This window comes from Canis lupus, chromosome X, assembly GCF_048164855.1.
Source record: "Canis lupus baileyi chromosome X, mCanLup2.hap1, whole genome shotgun sequence".
Taxonomy (NCBI): Eukaryota; Metazoa; Chordata; class Mammalia; order Carnivora; family Canidae; genus Canis; species Canis lupus.
The window spans coordinates 28405214-28428357 of record NC_132876.1 but is presented as its reverse complement, the minus strand read 5'-3'; the positions used below and the strand labels follow the sequence as shown (position 1 = coordinate 28428357).

The following is a 23144-nucleotide window of genomic DNA, read 5'->3' as shown; positions in this document are numbered from 1 at the left end:
CAGGATTTTTGCTAAAGGCAAGCCAAGGACTTAGGAAACAGGGCTGGAGGAAGCCAGGGTGGCTGAGTCCATTAAGGAGCTGCCTTCAGCTCAGGTCATGATCTCAGGGTCCTGGGATCAAGCCCCAGTCTGAGTCCTGTGGAGCCCTGCTCAGAGGGGAGTCTCCTCCCACTCTGCCACCCCCCACTCATCCTCTCTCAAATAAATAAAATCTCAAAAAAAAAATCAAGGATGGGGAACTTGATCAGATATCAAGTGTGATAAGGTATCTCTGGTGGGGGGGGATTTTTGCTAAACTGACTTCGCAGGATTCTTTGCTAAAGACAGACCAAGGTCAGGGCCTAGTTGAAATGAGGGCTTAGAAGAGCCTGACTAAATTTCAATGGAAGAGAGAATCTTTCTCAGGCTTAATCGGCTGGGGCCGAGTTTTGCCCATTAAGTCTGCCATTTGCTGCGCCACTAACCTCCAGTTGCCTAGGTGGACACACTTGCTGGGAAACCTGTGCTGATGCCTGTGGTTGCCCCATGCAGTGGTCCACTACAATTTCCTGGGGAGCAGCATGAAAAATACCTATGCCTGGGCCCTATCCCATACCTACTAAATCCAAACTGATGAGTATATATTCAACAAGCTCTCTTGGTGATTCTCATTATCAGCCAGGTCAGGGACCCGCAGCTTTACCCTATGGATTGACCAAGAGGGAGAAAGAACATGAGAACTGGTTGCTGGGGAGGGGCTCCCATATCTACTTTGCTCATTTTTTCCATAGGTATGGGTTCCTTGCACCCCTGGAGAGTACCAGGACTTGTATACTCAGCAAAATGGCAAAGTAAATGAATATTGTTCATAATATCTGCCACCCTGGCCTTTCAGGTTTTTTTAAAGATATTTTTTAAGTTTATATATTTTTTTTAAAGTAGGCTCTGATGTAGGAAAGATGTTAGGGTTCGAAACCAAGAAAGAATCTTGAGACGTCTTTGGTGTGAAAAGGTGGTTTCATTAAAGCACAGGGACAAGACGCCAGGGCAGAAAGAGCTGCACCAGGGTCATGAGGAGTGGCCCATTACAGACTTGTGAGTTGGGAGGGGTGGGGTTGAGAGCATAAGTCTCTAAGGAATTTTGGAAGCAAGGTTTCCAGGACCTTGAGGGGGCTAGCTATTGTTAGGAAAAGGTCATTTGTTACTGTCTAGTAAAACCCTTAGTCATGAGACCCTTCAGATGGGTATCGGTGGGTGCTATGCTTGGGGTGGGTGACTGCCAACATATCTTGAGGTGGGGTTTAGAGATAAAAAAAATTCCAAAGAGATTTTTAGATGTTAAAGTAGATTTAGAGGATCCTGGGGGTCAGGCTAAGATTGCCTTTTGCCCTTAGCGAAGAATTAACATCATGGCAGCTGAGCTCCCAGAGAAAGGTCACTCTGTTTCGAGGACTTGTCAATGGGCTGTAGGTAGCAAGGAGATTTTTCTTTTGCCTTTGTTTCCCACATCAGGCTGCCTGACCAATGTAGGACTTGAACTCACAACCCTGAGATGAAGAGTCACATGCTTTACCTACTGAGCCAGCCAAGCTCCCCTAAAATTTAAGTAAACTCTACCCCCAATGTGGGGCTTGAATTTAACAACCCCAAGATCAAAAAGTAGCATGCTCCACCAACTGAGCCAGGGCCTTTGTTGCCCCTCCAGACATCTGGTGCTTTTCTTCCTTCTGAAAGAGGCTGGTTAGGTACTGCTTTCTAAGGTTTTTATTTTTGATGAGGCAGTCTGGCCTCTTTTAAAAGGGGACAAATCCAGAAGTTAAAGGCCTGGATGTCCCCAAAGTAGGAGATTCAGATATTGGGGGTCAGGCGGGGGTAGGGAGGAGGGCAGCAAGGGTGCGTGCGTATATGTGTGTGTCTGAAGGTGTTAGGAGGTAAGGTTTTCTAGTATCCCTACAAATTACACAGACATAGCTGCTTTCTTTGCCTGTGCCTAAAAGCAGCTCAGATATTTGTCTATGCCCCAGATTCCTAGGACTTTCTGGGAGATATTAGGCAGGGTCCTATCTTTTTCCTAAAAGGATAGAAAAATGAAAGGCTTAGAGCTAAACCCAGACCCTCAGGTAAGATGCAACCCTTACTGAAATAGCACTGTGTCAGCAGAACACGGTCCCATTGCCTCATTATCAGGTGAGGTCAGGACATTATTTCTGGCAGCTTCTGAAAGCCACAGCCTCTTAGAAAAAAGTCTTCCTGAAGGTTTAATACAGCCTGCTCTCGCTCTTTCTCAGGAGCTCAGCACGCTTGCGCATGCTCTTTCTTTCTCTCTTTTCTTGGGCCTCCTTTTAAAATGCTAATTAAATTTGCTTGATCCACTGGCCCCCAGCCCCAGCTAATTTGGGAGATCAAGAAAGGGAGCTTGAAAAAAAAAAAAAAAAAAAAAAAAGAAAGGGAGCTTGATATCTATAAAAGATGTGTCTGTCTTTCCACCTGAGCTACCTTTGTATTTCATTCTGTTTTATTACAGGAAATTGTGTCAGGGGCTCTAAACACTAACATACATAACATTGATTGTATTCTGCATAACAAATTGGATTAGGATAATTACCACACAGATGTTAAAAAACCCAGAATGCAAATCAATGCAATTAGTCATGACTTAATATACTATAATTCACACATTGGAATGTCTTATTGTGATTATACTATTTTAGAACAAAATGCTTTAACAAAAAAGGAAGAAAAGAATTCTTTTACTCTGGAGCTGCACGTGCTCTGAACAAGAAATTGTTTTATGCTAATTTGGAATTTGACTACTCAGAATTCTTATTAACTAATCAGATCCTTCAATTTCTCTTGCCCCCTTTTATATGGAGAAAGATGCTTCTTTAGCAAGACAATTTCATGCACAATTCAACTTGAATGCCACCATTATGAACAAAGGAATTTGCACACGGATGCTTTTGACAAACACGGCTTTAGAAAACCGAGCTTCGGGTGGTGGTGGGGGCAGGGGCCGCCCTCATTGATGGCCAGGACCCTAAAACAAAGCAGACAAGTGTAAGCAATTGGAAGCGGCCCAAGTTAGCCAGCAAATAGGCAGACTCGTCACGAGGGCAGTAGGCTCAGAGCTGCCACAAAGCATTGCATAGCTTGTGCCTAGCTGAGAGGGCTGAACTCCAGCCCGGGATCCATGCTCCAAGTTCTGCTCCCAGGTGACCCAAGGAAAGAGCACTTCTTTTCTAATTCACACAAATGTGACTTATGGCTACACGGCAGGAGTTTGGTCAGAGAGAAGAAAACAAAACCAAGTCTCACTGCCAGAAATTACAGCAGCTAGGACCCCTGGAGTCTAAACTGTGAACTCAAATCCAATTCCTAGATTCTTTTCTGGTTTATCCTGCAGCCCACCCCTTTGCTCTGCACTTGCTTAGAATTCCTCTGAGATCTAAGTTTTACACTCCCAAGTACACACTCTTTGTGATTGTTCTCTATGTCAAAGCTTTGCTCACCCAAATGATCTGGGAAAAATTATTTTCCCTCTATCCTTCTCGGTTCTTGGCTGAGCCCCCCTGTAATACAATGACAAATTAACAGGAGAAAACAAACAGATTTAATAACATATATGCTTCCTGTATACGTGGGAGACCCAGGAAAACAGTAACTCCCAGCAATGGCTCAAATCAAGACCTTAAATATCATCTCCAGCACAAGACAAAAGATGTTGGGTGTAGGGGGAGCCAGTTAATGGGAAGCTCTCAGGAAAAGCACAGTAAACCAGAGTATGATTTGTTATGCAGGCCTATGTCCTTGCCTCCTCCATTGATAAGTTCTAGAGATTTAGAGTCCTCCTTCTCTTCCCATACCGAGAGGGAGACACCCTTTACAAATGGAGATTTCTCTTATAAACGTAAATGTCTCTTACAAAAGGGAAACTTCTTATTTTTCAGAGCTTTCCATGCATCTGTAGTTCTTGAAAATAATTAGCCTGAAAGAATCCTTATGCTGAAGAGGCATAGTTTGGGGATGGCAAATTCTGTGGCCCTCAAGTCCTAAGATTGTGCCATCATCATCATCCTCTCTGGGGTCTCCTCCCCCACCTAGGGTTGCTAGATTTAGCAAACAAAAATACAGGATTACCTGTTATTTTTTTCCTTAGTTTTTTTTTTAAAAAGATTTTATTTATTTATTCATGAGAGACACACACACAGAGCGGCAGAGACGTAGGCAGAGGGAGACGCCAGCTCCCTGCAAGGAGCCCAATGTGGGACTCGATTCCAGACCCCGGGATCACGCTCTGAGCCAAAGGCTGATGCTCAAACACTGAGTCATCCAGGCGTCCCTGCCTGGTTAATTTGAATTCCACATACACAACAAATGCTTTTATAAATACCTAAAAAATGAGTAATATATTGTATGCAATATTTTGGACATAGTTACATTACAATTAGCGTTGTTTATCTGAAATTCAAGTTTAACTTGGCATTCTGTGTTTTATCTGGCAACCCCAGCACAAAGCACAGAGCTTGTTGATTCAAATAGATCTAGACTATTTGAAGTGGTAATCACATTTGAGCCTGTATCAGGATCACCTGGAGGTGATTAAGACACAGATGGCTGGTTGCCACCCCCAGAGTTTCTGATTCAGCACGTCTGGGGAGGTGCCTGAAAATTTGCATTTCTAACCAGTTCCCAGGTGATGCTGCTGCTGGTCTGGGGACCGCGCATTGGGAACAACTGCTCTAGCACAACTTCAATAAATAGATCCAATGGGAATGAAGTTCTTGTTGCCAAATTGATAATAAGCAGGCTGAGAGCTTCACTGACCTCTTGCAGCTGGTTCTGTGGGCTCCCTCCAGGTGCTCCTTCAAAGAATGTGTATTCACTTGTTCTGCTTTCAGCTTGCTAGGGTGAAATCCCTAGAAATAATCCCTCTTGACTGTCTTAGGTTGGTGATAAGCAAAATTGTGTGGCTTTGTTGCTTCTAGCCTTGTTTGTGATTCCATCAACTTTGACTACTCTGCCTTCCTCCCTTCTAGGTGCCAATATCTTTCTATTCTCTAGCCAGGGATGGTAAATCTGTGTTGTGGATCCCAGTGAAGAAGGACCCCATTTATTTATTTCTTAAGCAGGGAAGCTACCATTTGGAGGTTACTGGCGGTTTTTAGTGAAGGCATAGATTTCCTTTGAGGCTTTCTCCCTTTCCTCTGGGCAAGTTATGGAAATGGCCCTTTAGTTACAAAAATATAAAGCATTATATTCCCATAGGACACTGACAGCTGTCAGGAGGGAATGAGGGGAATTTGCATAAGGTGTACCAGGACTTTTCTTTGAGACTGAGATCCAGGTCTTAGATTTGTTCTCTTCTTTCTTTCTTTTCTTTCTTTTCTTTTCTTTCTTTCTTTCTTTCTTTCTTTCTTTCTTTCTTTCTTTCTTTCTTTCTTCTTTTTCTTTCTTTCTTTTTCTTCCTTTCTTTCTTCCTTCCTTCCTCCTTTCCTTTCCTTTCCTTTCCATTCCATTCCATTCCATTCCATTCCATTCCATTCCATTCCATTCCATTTTAATATATTTGACAGAAAGAATGAATATAAACAGGAGCAGGGGTAGAGGGAGAAGCAGACTCCCTGCTCAGTAGGGAGTCCAATGCGGGACTCAATGCAGGACTCAGCCTAGGACCCAGCGATCACGACCTAAGGTGAAGGCAGCTGTTTAACCAACTAAGCCACCCAGGCCCCCTGAGTTCATGAATTTCTGACTGAGATCCTGACCCTTTCTATTCGACATTCAAAGTTATTGTAACATGTTGGGGTGGATAGGGTGATCCTGGCCCATTCTAGGGATTGGGAAAGGGCAACAAAGTTCCTGAGATAAAAAGTACTATGAGGATAGAAGGAGACAGGACCTGGTGGCTGGCCTGGGCACTGCAGGTCTGTGGTGCAGGGTATTAGGATACGCTGCTGCCAAATCTTTGAAGCCACTGCTACAGAATTTGCCTCAACACAGTCCCTCCTGGAGCCAACTTTAAGCCACAAGCAAAGATCCATTGCGCATGTAATAGTTGGAAGAGCCTGGGTCTATTTTATCTTGAAACATTTGTTTGGGGACAAGAATGTTCCATCGTCCTTGCGAGACATAATCCAGCCTAGCAGTGAAGCATATATAGTCGTCTCAGGGATAGTCCCTGCCTGATACCCTGTATTTTTTTTTTTTTTAGAGATTTATTTTTTTAAAAGATTTTATTTATCTGTTCATGAGAGACAGAGAAAGAGAGAGAGAGAGAGGCAGAGACTCAGGCAGAGGGAGAAGCAGGCTCCATGCAGGGAGCCCGATGTGGGACTCGATCCCTGGCTCCAGGATCAAGCCCTGGGCCGAAGGTGGTGCTAAACTGCTGAGCCACCTGGGCTGCCCAGCGATTTAATTTATTTATTTGAGAGAGAGCACAAGTGGGAGGAGGAGCAGAGGGAGAGGGACAAGCAGAGTCCATGCTGAGCATGGAGCCTGATTGTTGTGTCCAAGATTGCGAATCCGAGAAACCACTGGGGAGCCGACACCGATGCAAACACACGAGGGTTTATTACAAGCTCGAGCCTGGGTCCAAGTGTACCCGACACAGCGGAGCAGGGACTTGGACCCCGAGACTAAGAGGCGTAGCAGCCTTATAGGGGCCAGTGGCCAATGGGATACGCAAAGTTGCACAGTCCTGTTGGTCCACTCGCAGGTGGCCGATTGAATTACATTTTACCCTAAAGCATCCATTGAACTGGTCTATCACTGAGCCGGATTTCTGGTTAGGGTGTGCCCTGGGCTTGACTAGGGCGGGGCAGTGCCCTAAGCAATAAGCAGGTCAGCACAAGGCCGGCCCAGCACAAAATGGAGTCAGTCCTGCTCTGCTTGTCCAGGGGTAGGGGATTTTTGTTAAATTTCCTGGGTCCCACACTGATGTTGGGCTCCAATCCCACAACCCTGAGATCATGACCTGAGCTGAAATCAAGAGTCAGTTGCTTAACCGACTAAGTGACTAAGCCACCCAGGTGCCTCAGATGCCCTGTATTCTAAGGGACCTCAAGATAAGGGCTTAATTTCCTGTCAGTGTGGACATAGAAAAACTCAGTCATGGTAATTTAAACAGTAAAAGCAATTTAAATTTGTACTTGGAGCTGGTGAAGTGGGATGTACTTCTTATGCATTATATATATGTTGCTGCCTCCCCCTTTTGCTCTCATGGTAGACACTGTTATTTGATCATAGCCTTCTTTCCCATTGATCCTGGGGGTGTCCTTTGTACCCCCTCAATTATTGATTAGGGCATTCTTGGTTGCAAGTGACAAAAAACTTTTAAATCTTTATGTAGCACTTCTTATATGCCAGGTAGCATTTTAAAGGCTTTATAAATTTACAAATTTACAGACTCTTTTAATTCAACCATAGAAGGTAGAGATATAATCCCAATTTTACAGATTTTTTTTAAAAAAAAGATTTATTATTTCAGGGAGAGAGCATGAGCAGGGGGAGGAGCAGAGGGAGAGGGACCAGCAGACTCTGCTGAGCAGGGAGCCGGTCGACTCGGGGGCTTGATCCCAGGACTCTGGGATCACGACCTGAGCCAAAGGCAGATGCTTAACTGACCGAGCCACCCAGGGGCACCCCAATTTTACAGATTAAACGAAAAGGAGATTTTGTTTTTTTAGTACGGATTCAGAGATGTCTTACAAAACCCAAGTTCCTGAATGTAAGTGGTCTTCAGAGATGAACTGGGACCCTGGGATACGTCCTGAGTCCTCTACCACTTGCTCCTGTACCTCTTTGTATCTGTGTTTCACTCTTCTTTCTTCCTTTAGATCAGCTTTCTCTTTCTAGACCATATGGAGGAAAATATAGTGTCTAATACCACCCAAGTTTCACATTTGATGAAACTGACCATCCAGAGAGAGAAACTGATCTCTCTTTTAATTAAAAAAAAATCCCATTGGAATGAATTTATTAGCTCAGTTTGGGTTAGGTGTCCAAGCCTGGACTCAGTCTCCTGGGGATCAACATTTGCTAACCAAATGTAACTCATAAGTGAGGGATTTACAAAACCATGGACAGAGGGCAGCAAGTCACATTGCAGGAACACAGAGTTCCCACTGATACCAGGCAGGCAGATGGAGGAAGGGAAAGGAAAAGTCCTAGAAATGAAGCATTGGGAAGACAATAGCTGTCTGCAAAACCTTAACTCCTCATTCCACCTGGCTTCTCCCGAGTGATAAGAACTGGCACATGGTGCTATTTGTTATCTCTGTTCTGACCTCCACCCTCTCAGTGTGGGTAATGGATGTGTTAGCTTCATTTATACTCGTTGCATCAGTCTGAAGGGAGGATCTTCACATCTGTCCCAGATTGTCCCCTGTTCTCTGCCCTGGTAGCCCTTTTTTGCTCTTATGCAATACTGTTGGACCTCATCTTGCAGGTGAGCTCCATCAACTGAACACATTTTCAGTGACCTTTTCCTAAGTGTGATGACAGAGCTGTTACAGAGAAAGAAATTGCCACTGAGAGGATGTGGAAATTGGAGGAATGAGGCAGGCTAGAGGTGTCAGTAAGAAAGTTTGTCTATCTGGCAATTTAGTCAGCTACTAGTTAGGCTCAGAGACTGAGTTTTGTCAAAGATATTTAGAGGTCAGTAATCTCATGGGGATGGACTCATGCTAACCAAATCGAAATCACAAGGGATTAAGATACAAAGCCAGAGTTCCATTTTTTATTCATTTTCTAGAGGTACAGAGACCTATTCATCAGATTGGACTTGGCATGGCCAGACTCAAAAGGGAAGCTTTATAATAGAAGGTTGTTTAGGGAGCAAGGAATGAGAACTAGGGGACCTCCTTGGATTATCTTTAAAATAATTTTTTGAATATAGTTGCACACTATTACATTAGTTTCAGGTGTACAACATAGGGATTCAAATCTCTATACGTTATGCTATGCTCACCACAAGCAGAGCTACCATCTGTCACCATACAACACTATTACAATACCATTGTCTATTTCCTATGTTGTCCATTTTAGTCTTGTGATTTGTTCATTCCATTCTGGTATTATCTTAATGGCATCTGCCATCCACCTATGATAGCCCCATCCTAGAGATAGATCAGAGGGCAGAGACCAAATACTCATATTTGTATGTGAGAATGAGCTTTCCTGGGCCAGTTGGGCAACAAATTGAGAGTTTCTTGTTCTTTGACTCACTGCCGTCTAGATCTCAACATTAACCTCTTCTTTGGTTAACACATCTATCTTCAGCTTCAGTCAAGTTACTATGCAATCAGTCACCAGCGGCCTTACCTCAAACCGGCGAGAAAGGAACATGGCTCTGCAATATGATAATTGATGGTTGCAGCTAACCAGTTTTTTCAATACTGAGTTAAACTTAAATAGGCTTCTTTTCCATAGGACTTCTTGGAGCCTTTAGTGAACTAAGCAATGTGCCCTGTGAATTTCCAAAAGAAGGCTAGAGACTGTATTTATCTGACTGCCTACTTGTATTATTCAGAGGAAGTCATGATGGCAAGTGTATTAGTTTCCTATTGTCGCTGTAGCAAATTAGCATAAATTATGTGGCTTAAAAACAATCCAAATGTGTTATCTTATAGTTTCATAGTTCAGAAGTCCTAAAATCAAGGTGTCAGCAGGACCACGTCCCTTCTTTGGAGGAGGATCTGTCCCCTTGCTTTTTTTTTAGCTTCTTGAGGCCATCCATATTCCTCTTCCATCTCCCAAGCCAGCAGCTAGTATCTTTAAATCCCTCTTCCTCTCCTTCTCCGCACTCCTGTCATCACATCTTCTGACTCTGACATTCCTGCCTCACTCTTACAAGGATTCTTGTGAATTTTTTTCTTTTTTTTTTGGATTCTTGTGATTATATTGGACCCAACCGTATGATCCAGGGTAATCTTTTCTTTTCTTTTTTTTTTTTTTTCTGTTCAGGAAGCATTTTATTGTTGCTCCAAGTTTTAGGAATTTTCACTGACAGAAAATCAATACTTTCAGAAAACCTCCCGCATGGCGCTGCTCAGCTTCTGAATCTTGGTTCTTGCAGACATTTCGGCATACTTCTCTGCAATACGGACAATCATTCCCCCCAAGATTGACGGATCAACCTTAACTTCCAATTCCAGTACTTGGCCTTTGCTTAGGGAGCTCTTCAGGACCGTTTTTAGTTCAGTAAGAGTGGCTTCATCCAAAGGAGACGGTGGTCACTGTGCACGGTCCTTCTCCACGGTGGACACTCATCATGGTGGAAAAGGCAGAAATGACTCCAGGGGTATTGTTCAAGCGACCGTTCCCAGCAAGCAAATTGATCGGGTTGGACGTGCCAGGAGAGAACCTCTCTCTTGCTGTCATGTCATTTAGGCTTTTCACTTTCACAGAACGTTTTACGTGGGGATTCATAATGGAAGCAGCTATTTTAGGTTCCTTCAAGATTTGTGCTACTCTCAACAATTCCTTTTCTACTTGTTCCAGTTTATTCTGTTTAGATGCAGCAGAATACAGAGCAGTGGCATAGCGACCTTCGATACCATATACCTGAACAGGTAGCCTCACGAGCTTGGAAAACGGCCGACCACAGACGTGCTAAAGCACCGCACCTGCCGGGACAGCCCGGACACCGCTGGGGTGGCCAGCTTCTCCGGGTGGCTGGAGGGCAAACCCGAGTCACAGGGAGCCAGGGTAATCTTTTCATCTCAAGATATTTAACTTAGTCTCATCTGCAAAGTCCTTTTTGCTATGTGATGTGACATGTCCCCTAGACTTTGGGGATTAGGATGTGGACATCTTTGGTGGGGGGTGTGTGTGTGTGTCATTTTACCTACCACAGAGAACAGTGGGAAACACTGGACTGTGGTATGAAACATGCTCATACAATCCTACTATTCTGAGGTTAAACTTCATTGGGTTTGGAGAGCTCCTGACCTTCCTTAGCTACATTTTTAGAGGTTAGAATGGGCTCCCACAGATCTCACAGAGTTCTCAGAGGGTACTTAGTACCTACAAGATCTATTGGTTTCTACTTGGGCAGTGGCAAAAGCTCCTGGCTGGAAGAAGAGAAAGGGCTTGTGTACTGAAGAAAGGGACTTTCCCCAAGACACCTTCCCAGAAACATATCATTCTCAGACACCAAAATAATGCAGAAGGAGTCCATGTCAACGGGTTAAAGTTACTTGTTTAATCAAAAGTAGAGATAACCTATCATTTGAAATGGAAATTAGGGCTCCAGAATATCTTAAATGAGAATGTTGCCACCCTGGGAAACCCCCTGTCTACTAGTGAGCAGGAAAGTAAGGCTGCAAGCAGTTGACCTTTTCATATTACCCGATGTATTTGTGACAGGTGCTATGCTGTGTTTGAAGAAATTGACACCCAAAGTTCTTCACTTTCCTGCAGAGAACACTTGATACCTTCTTTCTCTAAGGCTATTTTAGCCTTGTTTCATGGATGATGGTAATAACTCTCGACCTTGACGGAGTTTCCTTTGGGTATGAGGGTCCCCAAAGCCCAATGACATTACCAGAAACCAAACTGAACAGAGTGATTGAGATTCCATTAATGCTGCATTGACTAAGAATAGTAATTTCAGCTGAAGCACCTGATTATAAGCCAGAGATTCCATTGCAGAAGATGAGTAATTTAGATTATTGAGAGATAATTCCTCCTGAGGGTTTGGGTCTGCTTGGGAAAATACATAGAAGAGGTTCCCAGGTATCTTTTTCTTACCAAATCTCAGTAGCCTTTTCTTCACTCCTATTTTTTTTCTTGTCCCCACTGACACTGACTACCTTCACTTATTAAATTTTTTAACATTTTGGCTTCTGTGACCCAGTCTTAGGCTAGTTTTTCTTCTATCCCTTTGACCACATCTCTCCTATATTTTATGGTTTCTTGTTTTCTTCATCCTAACTGTGGATTCCCTTGAAGACACAGTCATTGATACTCTCCTTTTCTTTATGTACTCTTTCATTCATCCATCAAACATTTTTTTAATGTTTAGGTATTCATGTTTGGACACTTATATTGTGTTCTGGGGATACAGAAATGTATTAGACACAATCCTTGTCTTCTGGGAACTCAAAAACTAGGGAGGGAGACAGACAGGAAATCAATGAATACTTCATATCTGAAGTGTATATGAAATATTTTTATGGAAAGTCATAGCAGAGACATCTATATATATTTCCAGTTGGGATGCTTTCAGCAGCAAGTAACAGAAAACTCAAGATGATTTAAACAAGGACAAATATTATTTCTTATAACAAGATATCTAAGGGTAGAGAGACCCAGAATTGGTCAGTTCAGTGGCTCAAGAAGTGCATTAACAACCCAGGTGTTTTCTATCTCTTTGCTTGTTATCTTTAGCATATTCCTTTTAGAACTGCAAATTGGTTTCCTGCAGTGCATTTATGAAAGAAAAATCTACTTTCCATGCCCCCTCCCAACTTCCCTTCAGGACCATCGCCTAAGTTTACCTAAATCAATTACTGACGAGGGGAATGAAACTGCCATGATTGGCTTAGACCAGGGGATCTCAGTTTTGGCCACACAGGAGAATCATCTGGAGGACTGTTAAAAAGCCAGTGCCCAGGCATATCCTAGAGCAATTAAGTCAGAATCTCTGCCTGTGGGACCGAGGCATCAATGTCTTTAAAGTTCCTCAGTTGATTCCTCTATGCAACCAAGGTTGAGAACCACTGGCCTACACCAGTCCCTCTGATTCTTCCCTCTGGAGCACAGGAGCTCCCGGCTTCCCTTCAGAACATGTGTGTCTGCTCTAGGAAAAAAAATAGGATTTTGTAAACAAGAAATGAGGGATAGCTTTTTTTGGTAGGCAAATCACAATGCTTGCCACAGTAACTAATCAACATTCATGATTTCAACTAGCCCTTCTATGTGGAGACTGCCGCTTCTGGCTCTGACCTCATGTGAGCTCCTGACCTATTTCTTCAACTGTCTCCTGGCATCTCTACTTGGATTTTTTTGTCCACACCTCAATCTCAGTTTGTTCCAAACCAAGTGTTCAGCCTGCTTCCTTTCCCAATGACATTATTTCCATCACATGGTACCAGCATTTCTCAGGGTATTTCAGGGTCAAATTCTTGGGATCTTTTTTTATCCATGTCCTTTAACCCCAATTTTAAAGTCACCTCACCCTGTTTTTTTTTTCCTGAGATATTTTAATTCTACTCCACTATATCCCCTTCTATCCTGGTTTAGGCTGCCCTACAGCATTACATGCGTGCATTCTGTAACAGCTCACAGCTGGTTTCCTGACTCCAGTCTTTCACTCTCTTAGGTCATTCTGCATATCACCGTAGACTCATATTCCTAACATACTGCCTTCATTATGTAACTCCACAGGATGCCTTTTGATGGTTGCCAAATTTTTGCCTGTTTTCAAGGTCCTTCAAATTTCAACCCCTTCTCATCTTTTAAGGTCTGGTTCACCTCCAGGAGATTTTCTCTGCTTACTCTAATCCTCTTGAATTCAGACAGAACTTCCTTGAACTCCTGACTCCACCACTTACCACCTGTTTCCTTGGCAATTTGTGTAACCTTTCTCTTCCTTCCTTTCTTTCTTTTCATAACCTTTCTGAGTTTCGGTTTCCTCATCTGTAAAGTGGGAAAGTTAGTTTCTAACTCAGGGTTATTGATTAGGATTTAAAAATTTCTTTATCTCCCTGCCTCTTTTCTGACCACCTACATTGCCTCCTCGTTTACTACAGAACTTAGCCTTTTATTATCTAATGCCCTCTACTCTGGCCTGTTTCATGAATATAGTTATCTTTTCTCCCCACCTTGATTATAAAGCTCTTAAGTGCAGGCACTGTACTTGCCGTTTTTCTCTCTCATGCCCTTCTGAATTTTATTGTACACTGAGCTAATATAGAAGGTATTGCAGAGATGCTTGCCAATTTTGTAAGTATTAAGTAGCACAAGCTAAAAGTACTATAGTAGGAACTATTACAGCTTAAAGAGATGGAACATCTGTGCGGAGTTCCTTCCTTTTTGCTCCATTCCAGTTAGCAGCTTCCATGCTTGGTTTTTGGAGCAGAGTTGCAGGTGATCTTACTTGGATAGAAATTATCTCCATACTAGTTTCTACGGCTTTGACTCTAGGGGCAAAGTAGAAGCCTGACTTACTGTAGCTCTGAGCATGCATTCAGTGGTAAAGGCTAATGGCTATGGCTTCCGGTAGGGTGGGGTGATTTTCTCATTTGAATCTGTATTTGGCTGTTTTCTGAATGCTACCAAAGTTGTTGCAAGGTGATTTTGCAAATGGGGATGAAGAAAAGTGTGAACAATGGAGAAATATGTATCATGTATTTTGCTCTGTGGCTTCACACTGTTTGGTTTTTTTTTTTTTCTGTTTTAATTGTTTGGTTCTTTGTCTCAAATTGTGATACTCTCCTTGCCTGGAACACATTTGAACCTGCATCTATATAACTGAAAATTCATTTGAAAAAGAAAAGTCTTGGGCAGAGAATTAGAAGACCTCAGTCTGTACCTTTAGCCAAGTTACTCTCTTGCATGGTGCCTCAGTTTCCTCATCTCTAAAATAGGAATAATGCCTGCCCTACCTATGTCACGTTGTTGTGGAAAGATTAAGATAATTAGCTACGTGAGCATGCTTCGGAAAGTGAAAAGCCTTCACAAATGGAAGGATATTTTATTTTACTTTATTTATTTTAAAGATTTTATTTATTTATTCATGAGAGACAGAGAGAGAGAGAGAGAGAGAGAGAGAGAGGCAGAGACACAGGCAGTGAGAGAAGCAGGCTCCACGCAGGGAGCCCAATATGGGACTTGATCCCGGGACTCCAGAATCACACCTCAGGCTGAAGGCAGGCACCAAACCGCTGAGCCACCCAGGGATCCCCGGATGTATTATTTTAAATGGAATTTAAACACAATCTGGCTTCAAGGGATCATTCTTTAACCAGTGGGAATTGGCAAATTTGCCTTTATGATTAAGCATAAGCCTTATATTATTACCTAAAGATATTTGATGGCTTCCCAACCATTTTCCTGGCAGTGTTTGTAGTTTGGCATGTGTGGTGATGGTAGTGGGCTTCTGAAAGTTGTACTCCATATGATTTTACTTTGTCTGGTGATACATATGTGATTTATTTGGAGATTCTCTTGATTAGCTCCTCCCTTTCTCCTGTTCTTGTGTATGCTAATGAGCTATTATTAAATTCATTTTGAATTTAATAACCACATTCTTTGAACACATACCGTGTATTATAAACTGGCCTTAATGAATTTGATTTTATCTATGTTTGTTTGGAGATAATGGTAGTTGGCAAAGGAGTAGAAGTTTGAGATGAGTGAGGGTTATTTGCTTTTTCACAATATGCCTATGGGGTTACAATGAAAGCAAGATCTTGGACTAAATTTTGTCATACACATTAATGGTTATTACATGTAATAATGTTAATGTAACATTATTAACATTCATTAATGGCAGTGACAAAACAGTTCATACTATCTATACTGTAAGCTTGATAATGATGTCTCAGCAATCTGCCATTTAAAAGGTTTGACCACAATATGCCACATTTCAGAAGCAGAGTTTTAAAAAATTATTCTGTTTATTAAGGTAAAGTTCATATAAAATGAACTATGAATCATTTAAAAGTGTATAATTTGGTCCATTTAGTACATTTACAATTTTGTGTAAGCATTACCACTCTTTAATTCTAGAACATTTCATCATGCTCAAAGAGAACCCTATACCCATGAGGCAGTCATTCCCCACTCATCTTCTCCCCTACCCACTCTTCCAGTCCCTGAAACCCACTAATCTACTTACATTATGTATATACCTATTCTGGAAGATTCATATGAATGGAATCATGCGATAATGGCCTTTTTGTGTCTGGCTTTTTTCCTTAGTATGTTTTCAAGGTTCATCCACGTTGTAGCATGGATCAGTATGTCATTCCTTTTTTGTATGTGTGTGTCATTCCTTTTTATAACTGAGTAATATTCTACTGTATAGGTATATCACATTTTTATCCATCGATGGCCATTTGGGTTGTTTCTACATTTAACTATTATGAATAGTGCTTCTGTGAACATTCACGTGTATGTATTTGAGTATCTGTTTTCAGTTCTTTGGGGTGTATACCTAGGAGTGGAATTTTGGGGTCACATGGTAATTCTGTTTAACTTTTGAGGAACTTCCAAACTGCTTTCCACTGGGTGCGACATTTTACGTGCCCACCAGTGATATATGGGGGTTCTTATTTCTCTACATTTTTGCCAACACTTGCCAGTTTCTTTTTCTTTTTTTGCTTTCAAGATTTTATTTAAATTCAAGTTAGTTAACACTATATGTTAACTATTAGTTTCACGGGTAGAATTTAGTGATTCATCAGTTACATACAACACCCAGTGCCCATTACAACAAGTGCCCTCCTTAATACCCATCACCCATTTACCCTATCCCCCACCCCTCCAGCAATCCTTAGTTTGTTCTCCATAGTTAAAAGTCTCTTATGGTTTGCCTCCCTCTGTTTTTATCTTATTTCATTTTTCCTTCCCTTCTCCTATGTTCAACTGTTTTGTTTCTTAAATTTCACATATGAGTGAAATCATAAGGTATTTGTCTTTTTCTAACTTACTTTGCTTAGCATAATAAACTGTCACTCCATCAATGGTGTCACGAATGGTAAGGTTTCATTCTTTTTGATGGCTGAGTAATATTCCTGTGTGTGTGTGTGTGTGTGTGTGTGTGTGTGTGTATGCCACATCTTTATCAGATATTCATCTGTCGATGGATGTACGGCCATCTTGTGGGTACGAAGTAGTATCTCATTGTGGTTTTAATTGCATTTCCCTAATGTTAAATGATGTTGAGCATCTTCTCATGTGCTTGTTGGCCATTTGCATATCTTCTTTGGGGAAATGTCTATTTAGATCCGTTGCCCATTTTTTTTTCACGTTTTTTTTCCTCCTTTGGTTGTTGAGGTAGACCTTTTTTTTTGTTCCTTGATTCCTCCATTACTGCCTTCTTTTATGATTAATTGACTTTTTTATAGCATATGATTTTTATTCATTTCTCAGGGGTTTTTTGGGGGGTGTTTTTTTTTAAAGTTTTTATTTATTTATCCATGAGAGACAGAGAGAAAGAGAGAGGCAGAGACACAGGCAGAGGGAGAAGCAGGCTCCATGCAGGAGCCCAATGTGGGACTCGATCCTGGGTCTCCAGGATCACACCCTGGGTCAAAGGTGGTACTAAACTGCTGAGCCACCCGGGCTGACCTTGTGTGTGTTTTAAAATTATTTTCCTTAGTGGTTACTGGAGGTTACAATTAACATCTTAACTTTATACTAATCAAGTTTGGATTAATACTAATTAAATTTCAGTAGTATAAAAATATTGCTCTTGAGTGCCTGGCTGGTTCAGTTGGTAGCACATGCAAGTTTTGAACTTGAAGTCATGAGTTTGAGCCCCACATTAGGTATAGAGATTACATAAGAAAAGTATTTTATTTTATTTTATTTTTTTTAAATTTTTATTTATTTATGATAGTCAGAGAGAGAGAGAGAGAGAGAGGCAGAGACACAGGCAGAGGGAGAAGCAGGCTCCATGCACCGGGAGCCCGACGTGGGATTCGATCCCGGGTCTCCAGGATCACGCCCTGGGCCAAAGGCAGGCGCCAAACTGCTGCGCCACCCAGGGATCCCAAGAAAAGTATTTTAAAAATTCCCCCTTTACTGCTCTCTTTGTCTTTTGACAATTTGACTATTGTGTCTTGGTGTGGAGATCTTTTGATTTATCATGACTTGGATGTGCAGGTTCATATTTTTATCCAATTGGAAAGTTTTTGTCCAATACTTCTTCCAGTATTTTTTTGGTGCTTCTTTCTGTCTTTCTTCTTCCTCTAGGAATCTGTTTATGCATGCATTGGCAGGCATTGGATGGTCCACACAAGTCTCTTAGGCTCTCTGTTCACTTTTCTTCATGCTTTTCTCTTTCTTCTCCGACTGAGTAGTCTCAACTGATCTATCTTTAAATTTACTGATTCTTTCTTCTGCTGGTTCTTGTGCTTCAGTTGATAAACCCTACTAGTAAAGTTTTCATTTCAGCTTCTATTTTCTTCTATAATTTCTATCCCTTCATGGATATTCTCTATTTGTCGAGATATTGTTCTGCTTGTTTCCTTTAGTTCTCTGCCCATGGTTTCCTTTAGGTTTTAAGCATATTTGATGGTTAGTTCACTTAAAGTCTTTGTCTACTTAGTCCAACACCTGGTCTTCCTAAGGCATAGTTTCAATTAATTTTTTTCTCTATAGATAGATCTTACTTTCTTGTATCTTTGCATTCCTGGTAATTTTTTTGTTGTTGTAGAAAACTGGATATTTTGAATATTACAATGTGGCAATTCTAGAAATCAGATTCTTTACCCTTCCCTAAATTTGTTGTTGTTACCTGTTGTGGTTTTTTCTAAACTATTTTTGTAGCCTATATATTCTTTATCATCTGTGGCTCCTCAAGTCTCTGTTTTGTTAGCTTAGTGGTCAGCCGGTGTTTTGACAGAGTCACCTTAAATGCCTATAGCCAACAAAAGGTGGTAAGGAGAGAAAATAAAGAAAAAGGACTAATTTCCTAGTCTTTGCAGATTGGTTCTGTGTTGAGGTACTCCTTCAGTGCTAAGCCATTTACAACTCTTAGTCTTTATTTTCAACTTGTGCAGAGCCTGAAGGCTAGCCAGAGGTTAAAGCTTAGGGCCTTCTCAGCCCTTTCCTGAATATGCATCCCACAAAGGGCATGTGTGTGCATTCCTGGATTCCTGATATGCACAGGAGCTTTTAAAAGCCCTTATTTCCACATGTAGCTCCTTTTCTAATCTCTTCCTTTCCAGGCTTTTTGGCCTCCCAAGTATTCCTTTTCCCAGACTGCTACAAAGGTATGTGTACCTTTTTGAGTGCTTTTGCCTGGGAAATTCCCTGAGCACTGGGAATTCTAAGTTGGACAAAACAAAGGGTAGCTTTTGCTCTGGTCCTTTTTTTTTTTTTTAAAGATTTTATTTATTTATGAGAGGCACAGAGAGAGAGAGAGAGAGAGAGAGAGAGAGAGAGGCAGAGGGAGAAGCAGGCTCCATGCAGGGAGCCCGACGTGGGACTCGATCCCAGGTCTCCAGGACCACATCCCAGGCTGAAGACAGCACTAAACCACTGAGCCACAGGACTGCCCTGCTGAGCCACAGGGCTGCCCTGCTCTAGTCCTTAAGGGAAATGCCAGATGGGTTAATACCCCATGTTTGGAGAATGAGGTCCATATTGTTCTCCTTGGCACTAGCAATCTGCATCAAGGGTGCAGGCTGTGGTTTATACAGCCACTGCCAATCTGTGGGGTGGAGTGGTGGATAGGCAATTTAGAATAACAGTGTTCTCTTACTACAAAGCAGCCTCTTCCTTCTTCAAGTCTTTCCCTGGCTATTGTCAGTTTTTTATTTTATATTAAAGAGTTCTTCAAAAGTTGGTTTGGGCAGTTTTTAGAAAGTCATTAGTTACTTTTAGGTGGGGAGCCCTCTAGTTTCTAGTGACATCCCTCCTACAAGCAGGATTTTTGTGCCTTATAGCAGACATTAGACAACCAAAAGAAATTTTTAAGCAATGGCTGGAATAGGACTCTTTAGGTATTAATTTTCAAGTCTTTCTCTAGGGGTACAGACAGGCTACAGGATTCCCTAGAGTCTCATGCAAAGGAGAGAATATGTCTAAAATATTTTTTTAACCAGCTATAGCCTCGTTATAAGTTAATAAGCCACTATTTTTCATCAATGAAAGCCATTTTTTGACATTCATTATGCTAATTAACAAAGTATAGGTGGTTCTGTGTTTGAGATATAGGTAACAGAAGCACTTGTGGTCATTACTTCTGGAATGTGACTCTTTCTGCCATAACTCTGGCTCCCTGCTCCCATCTATATATCCTGATGAGGGCAAGTGACTGACCCTAGAAGTAAAACTGAATCCCAGTGTCACATAACCAATATCACAGTCTCTACTGAAGTATTATGGTATTATGAAGTAAATGGTACGCATTGTAACATTATGTTGTTTAACACAATAGTCTCACGAAGTAGTAGTGTAATTATCTCTAGCTATAAGTGAAGAAACTGAAATTTAGGGAGATTAAGTTATTTGTTTAAGGATGCTCAGCTAGAAAATGATAGAATTTGGATTCCAACCCAGCTTTTTGAGATTCCACAGCTCTTATGTATTATGACCAAAAAAATCTATTTTATGGTATTTTTTGTCATGTGAAGAATGCTTTAAAAAGAAATTTCTGAAAACCAAATGTTCTTAATGACTGGAGGCTGGCCCATAGTTAGAATGTGGTTGGTGGGCTTGATTATCTGTCTTTAGTTCTCTTGGATGCTTGTCACATAGCAAGTTTTGAGTCCAAAGAGAATTATGGAAAAGAGCAGCAGTGGTTCCTTTTAGGGGTGTCTGAGAAGATCTAGTGATGGCTTTAGTGCTTGTATGATCATGGGATGGCCTGGGAATTGGATTTGAGCCTCACTTTTTTTTCCTTCTGCTCTGCCACTGGAGTGCAGCAGTGCCTGCTCAGAATTTGAGTTCCCCTTGCCAGTCAAGACCCTAGAAAGAAACACAAGATGAAAAGCACTTATGTTTGATACATGTGGAGAAGGACAGTCTTTTGGGACAGACTGCTAGTGATTGATGACTGGAAATAGGAACATGAATTCAGTCTTGCCCTTAAAGTATAAGATAGGCATCTGCTCTTACCATGGTTTTCTGGACAGACTTCACTGATTGCAGAGAGCATATTCAGCTTTCTAGCAACATCTTCAAGATAACTCCAAAAGAGTTAGCTTTAAAAAATGGCTGAAGATGTTTTCATCTACAGAATGATATTTGAGGAAACGGCTGGTGTTGTATTACTACCCCCACCTCGAAATTCTACTGCTAATCCCTCCTTCATTCCTCATTTAATTTATTTGTGTCTTCAGGAATCTCCTAGCAAAATGCTCTATTTAGTAGAGATTCTACTAAAGTCTTTTCAGAGTAGAACTCCCCTCTGAAAAGTGACTTCCTTTTCATCAACTTTTGGAGGGCAGACAACAGCATGGGGACCATCAAACTTACACTGGGGGAAATGAGGATGTAGGGAATTTTCCAGATGGCTTGAAATGAATGCAGGTGTGCCTGGAACTCTGCCATTGTTCCTCATCCTGAAGTGGTAGTCAGTAAATGCACTTTTGGTAAACAATTCCAATTTTAAATGTGCCAGTGGAATATGCTCCTTAAAGAAACCCAGCTATGAATCTATTTGTTCAGCAAATAAGTGTCCCTGTTTCTAAAGTTTGCATTTTTATTGGGGTTCCTTAGATTCTTAGTGTTTCCAGAATCATCATCACAAAAGATAGTTAAAATAAGTAGCAAAGCTTTAGATGATGTGAGTTTTGTGTATATAGTCAAAGGAGGAGGAAAGAGGAAAGATTATATTGATGGTTATGGTGTGTGTGTGTGTGTGTGTGTGTGTTGTGATGTGGTGTATATATGCGTTTCTGGCAGGGAGAGTTCACTAATGTGTGTACTACGTTCCAGGTACTGTGTTAAGTGTTTTTCATGGATTATTTCATTTAATTCTCATGTCAATTCTTTTTTAAAAAATATTTATTTATTTGGGAGGGAGGGGAGAGAGAGAGAAAGAGAGAAGGGAGGAGGGGCAGAGAGAGGGGGAGAGGGACAAGCAGACTCCCTGCTGAGCAGGGAGCCTAACTCGGGCTTAGTCCCGCGACCCTAAGATCCTGACTGAGCCACCCAAGCACTAGGTAAATACTATTATTCTCCTTTTATTTCTTACAGAAGTCACAATAGAGATTTGATTCTAGATAGCAGGAGACTCAGATCTAGATCTAGCTGTGTGACCGTAGGGAAGTCCTTTCTCTCTGGGCTTTTGTCTCCTCACCTGTAAAATGAAAGATTATTTTTGAAGTACTTCTACCTATGATGGTCTATAATTTGGTATCTGTGCTTCTTCCTATTGTCCTCTAAGTGTTGTTTCCTCAGGAGATAAAGGCCAGAAGTCAACAATGACTGGTTTACAAGTAGGGATATTTACAAATGTAGCTACACTATGTAGGTGAACTAGTGTCAGAGGTGACAGGTTATCATAGACAATACATTTGTTTAGGTTCTTGTCATTATTAGTGGTGGTTTTTTATTATGTTGATAAGTTCTCAATACCATGAACACCCTTTGTTCTCACCACTAACTTTTAAGAGATCGATACTCAGAAAATTTATATTTTTTCAATTAAATTTGGATTCTTTCAGTGTTTCTTATTACCTCAAAGTGCTGTCCCTATTGGCTGGTATGACAGTTCCATTCATTCTACTATCCATATTTATTGCTCATCTGCTATGTGCAAAATCTTTTTGTGGGTATGGGAGATATATCACTGAATCAAAGAAACACACATTTCTGTCCTCATGGAGCTCATATTTTAGTGGACTGGGCAGACGATGAACAAAATATAGTAGTTCAATGCATATATAGTATGTTAAATGATGATAAATTCTATGGTATGAAATAAAGCAAGAAGGGAGCTTGGAATTGTGAGTATATTTGCTTACAGTCTCCCTCAAAAATTAGTGCTAGTTCTCATCAGAGCTTAGGTAACAGCAAATTCCTTACCTCAGCAATTAAGCATGGGCTTTGGAGTCAGATAAACTTATTTTAATTTACAACTCTGCTCCCATATTTGTGACCTTGGGCACATGATGTTACTTCACTGAGCCTTGTATCAGTCAGAGGAGCAGAGCCATCAGGAATAAATAAAACAAAAAAATTTATTTTGGGGATTTGACCTTATACGACTGTGGGAACTGATGAAATAGTTCACATCAGACTGTTGCTTCTGCATCTGATGCTGGACTTGAAGTCAGCAGGACATAGAGTCAGGAAAGATGAACATGAAGTAGGAGAAAGCAGGGTCAAACTAGAACTTATGAGGAGGACCAGCTGGAGTGCATGAGAACAAGCTCATAACCTCTAAGGTTCCAGTGTCAAAGATGGGAGTGTCCTGCAGGAGAAGGTAGTATACTTCATTATGGAGCTAAATACACACCTGGGCTCTGAGTCAGAGAAGC

The 23144-nt window shown here is 41.4% G+C and overlaps 1 long non-coding RNA gene and 1 pseudogene across 1 annotated transcript in view; one reads left to right on the top strand and one right to left on the bottom strand.

The window, feature by feature from the left end:
* Positions 1–23144, top strand: part of LOC140628365 (uncharacterized) — a 52283-nt gene that overhangs the window by 10706 nt on the left and 18433 nt on the right. The gene's annotated exons all lie outside the window — the stretch shown is intronic.
* LOC140627796 (ATP synthase subunit O, mitochondrial pseudogene) lies at positions 9939–14540 on the bottom strand (annotated as a pseudogene).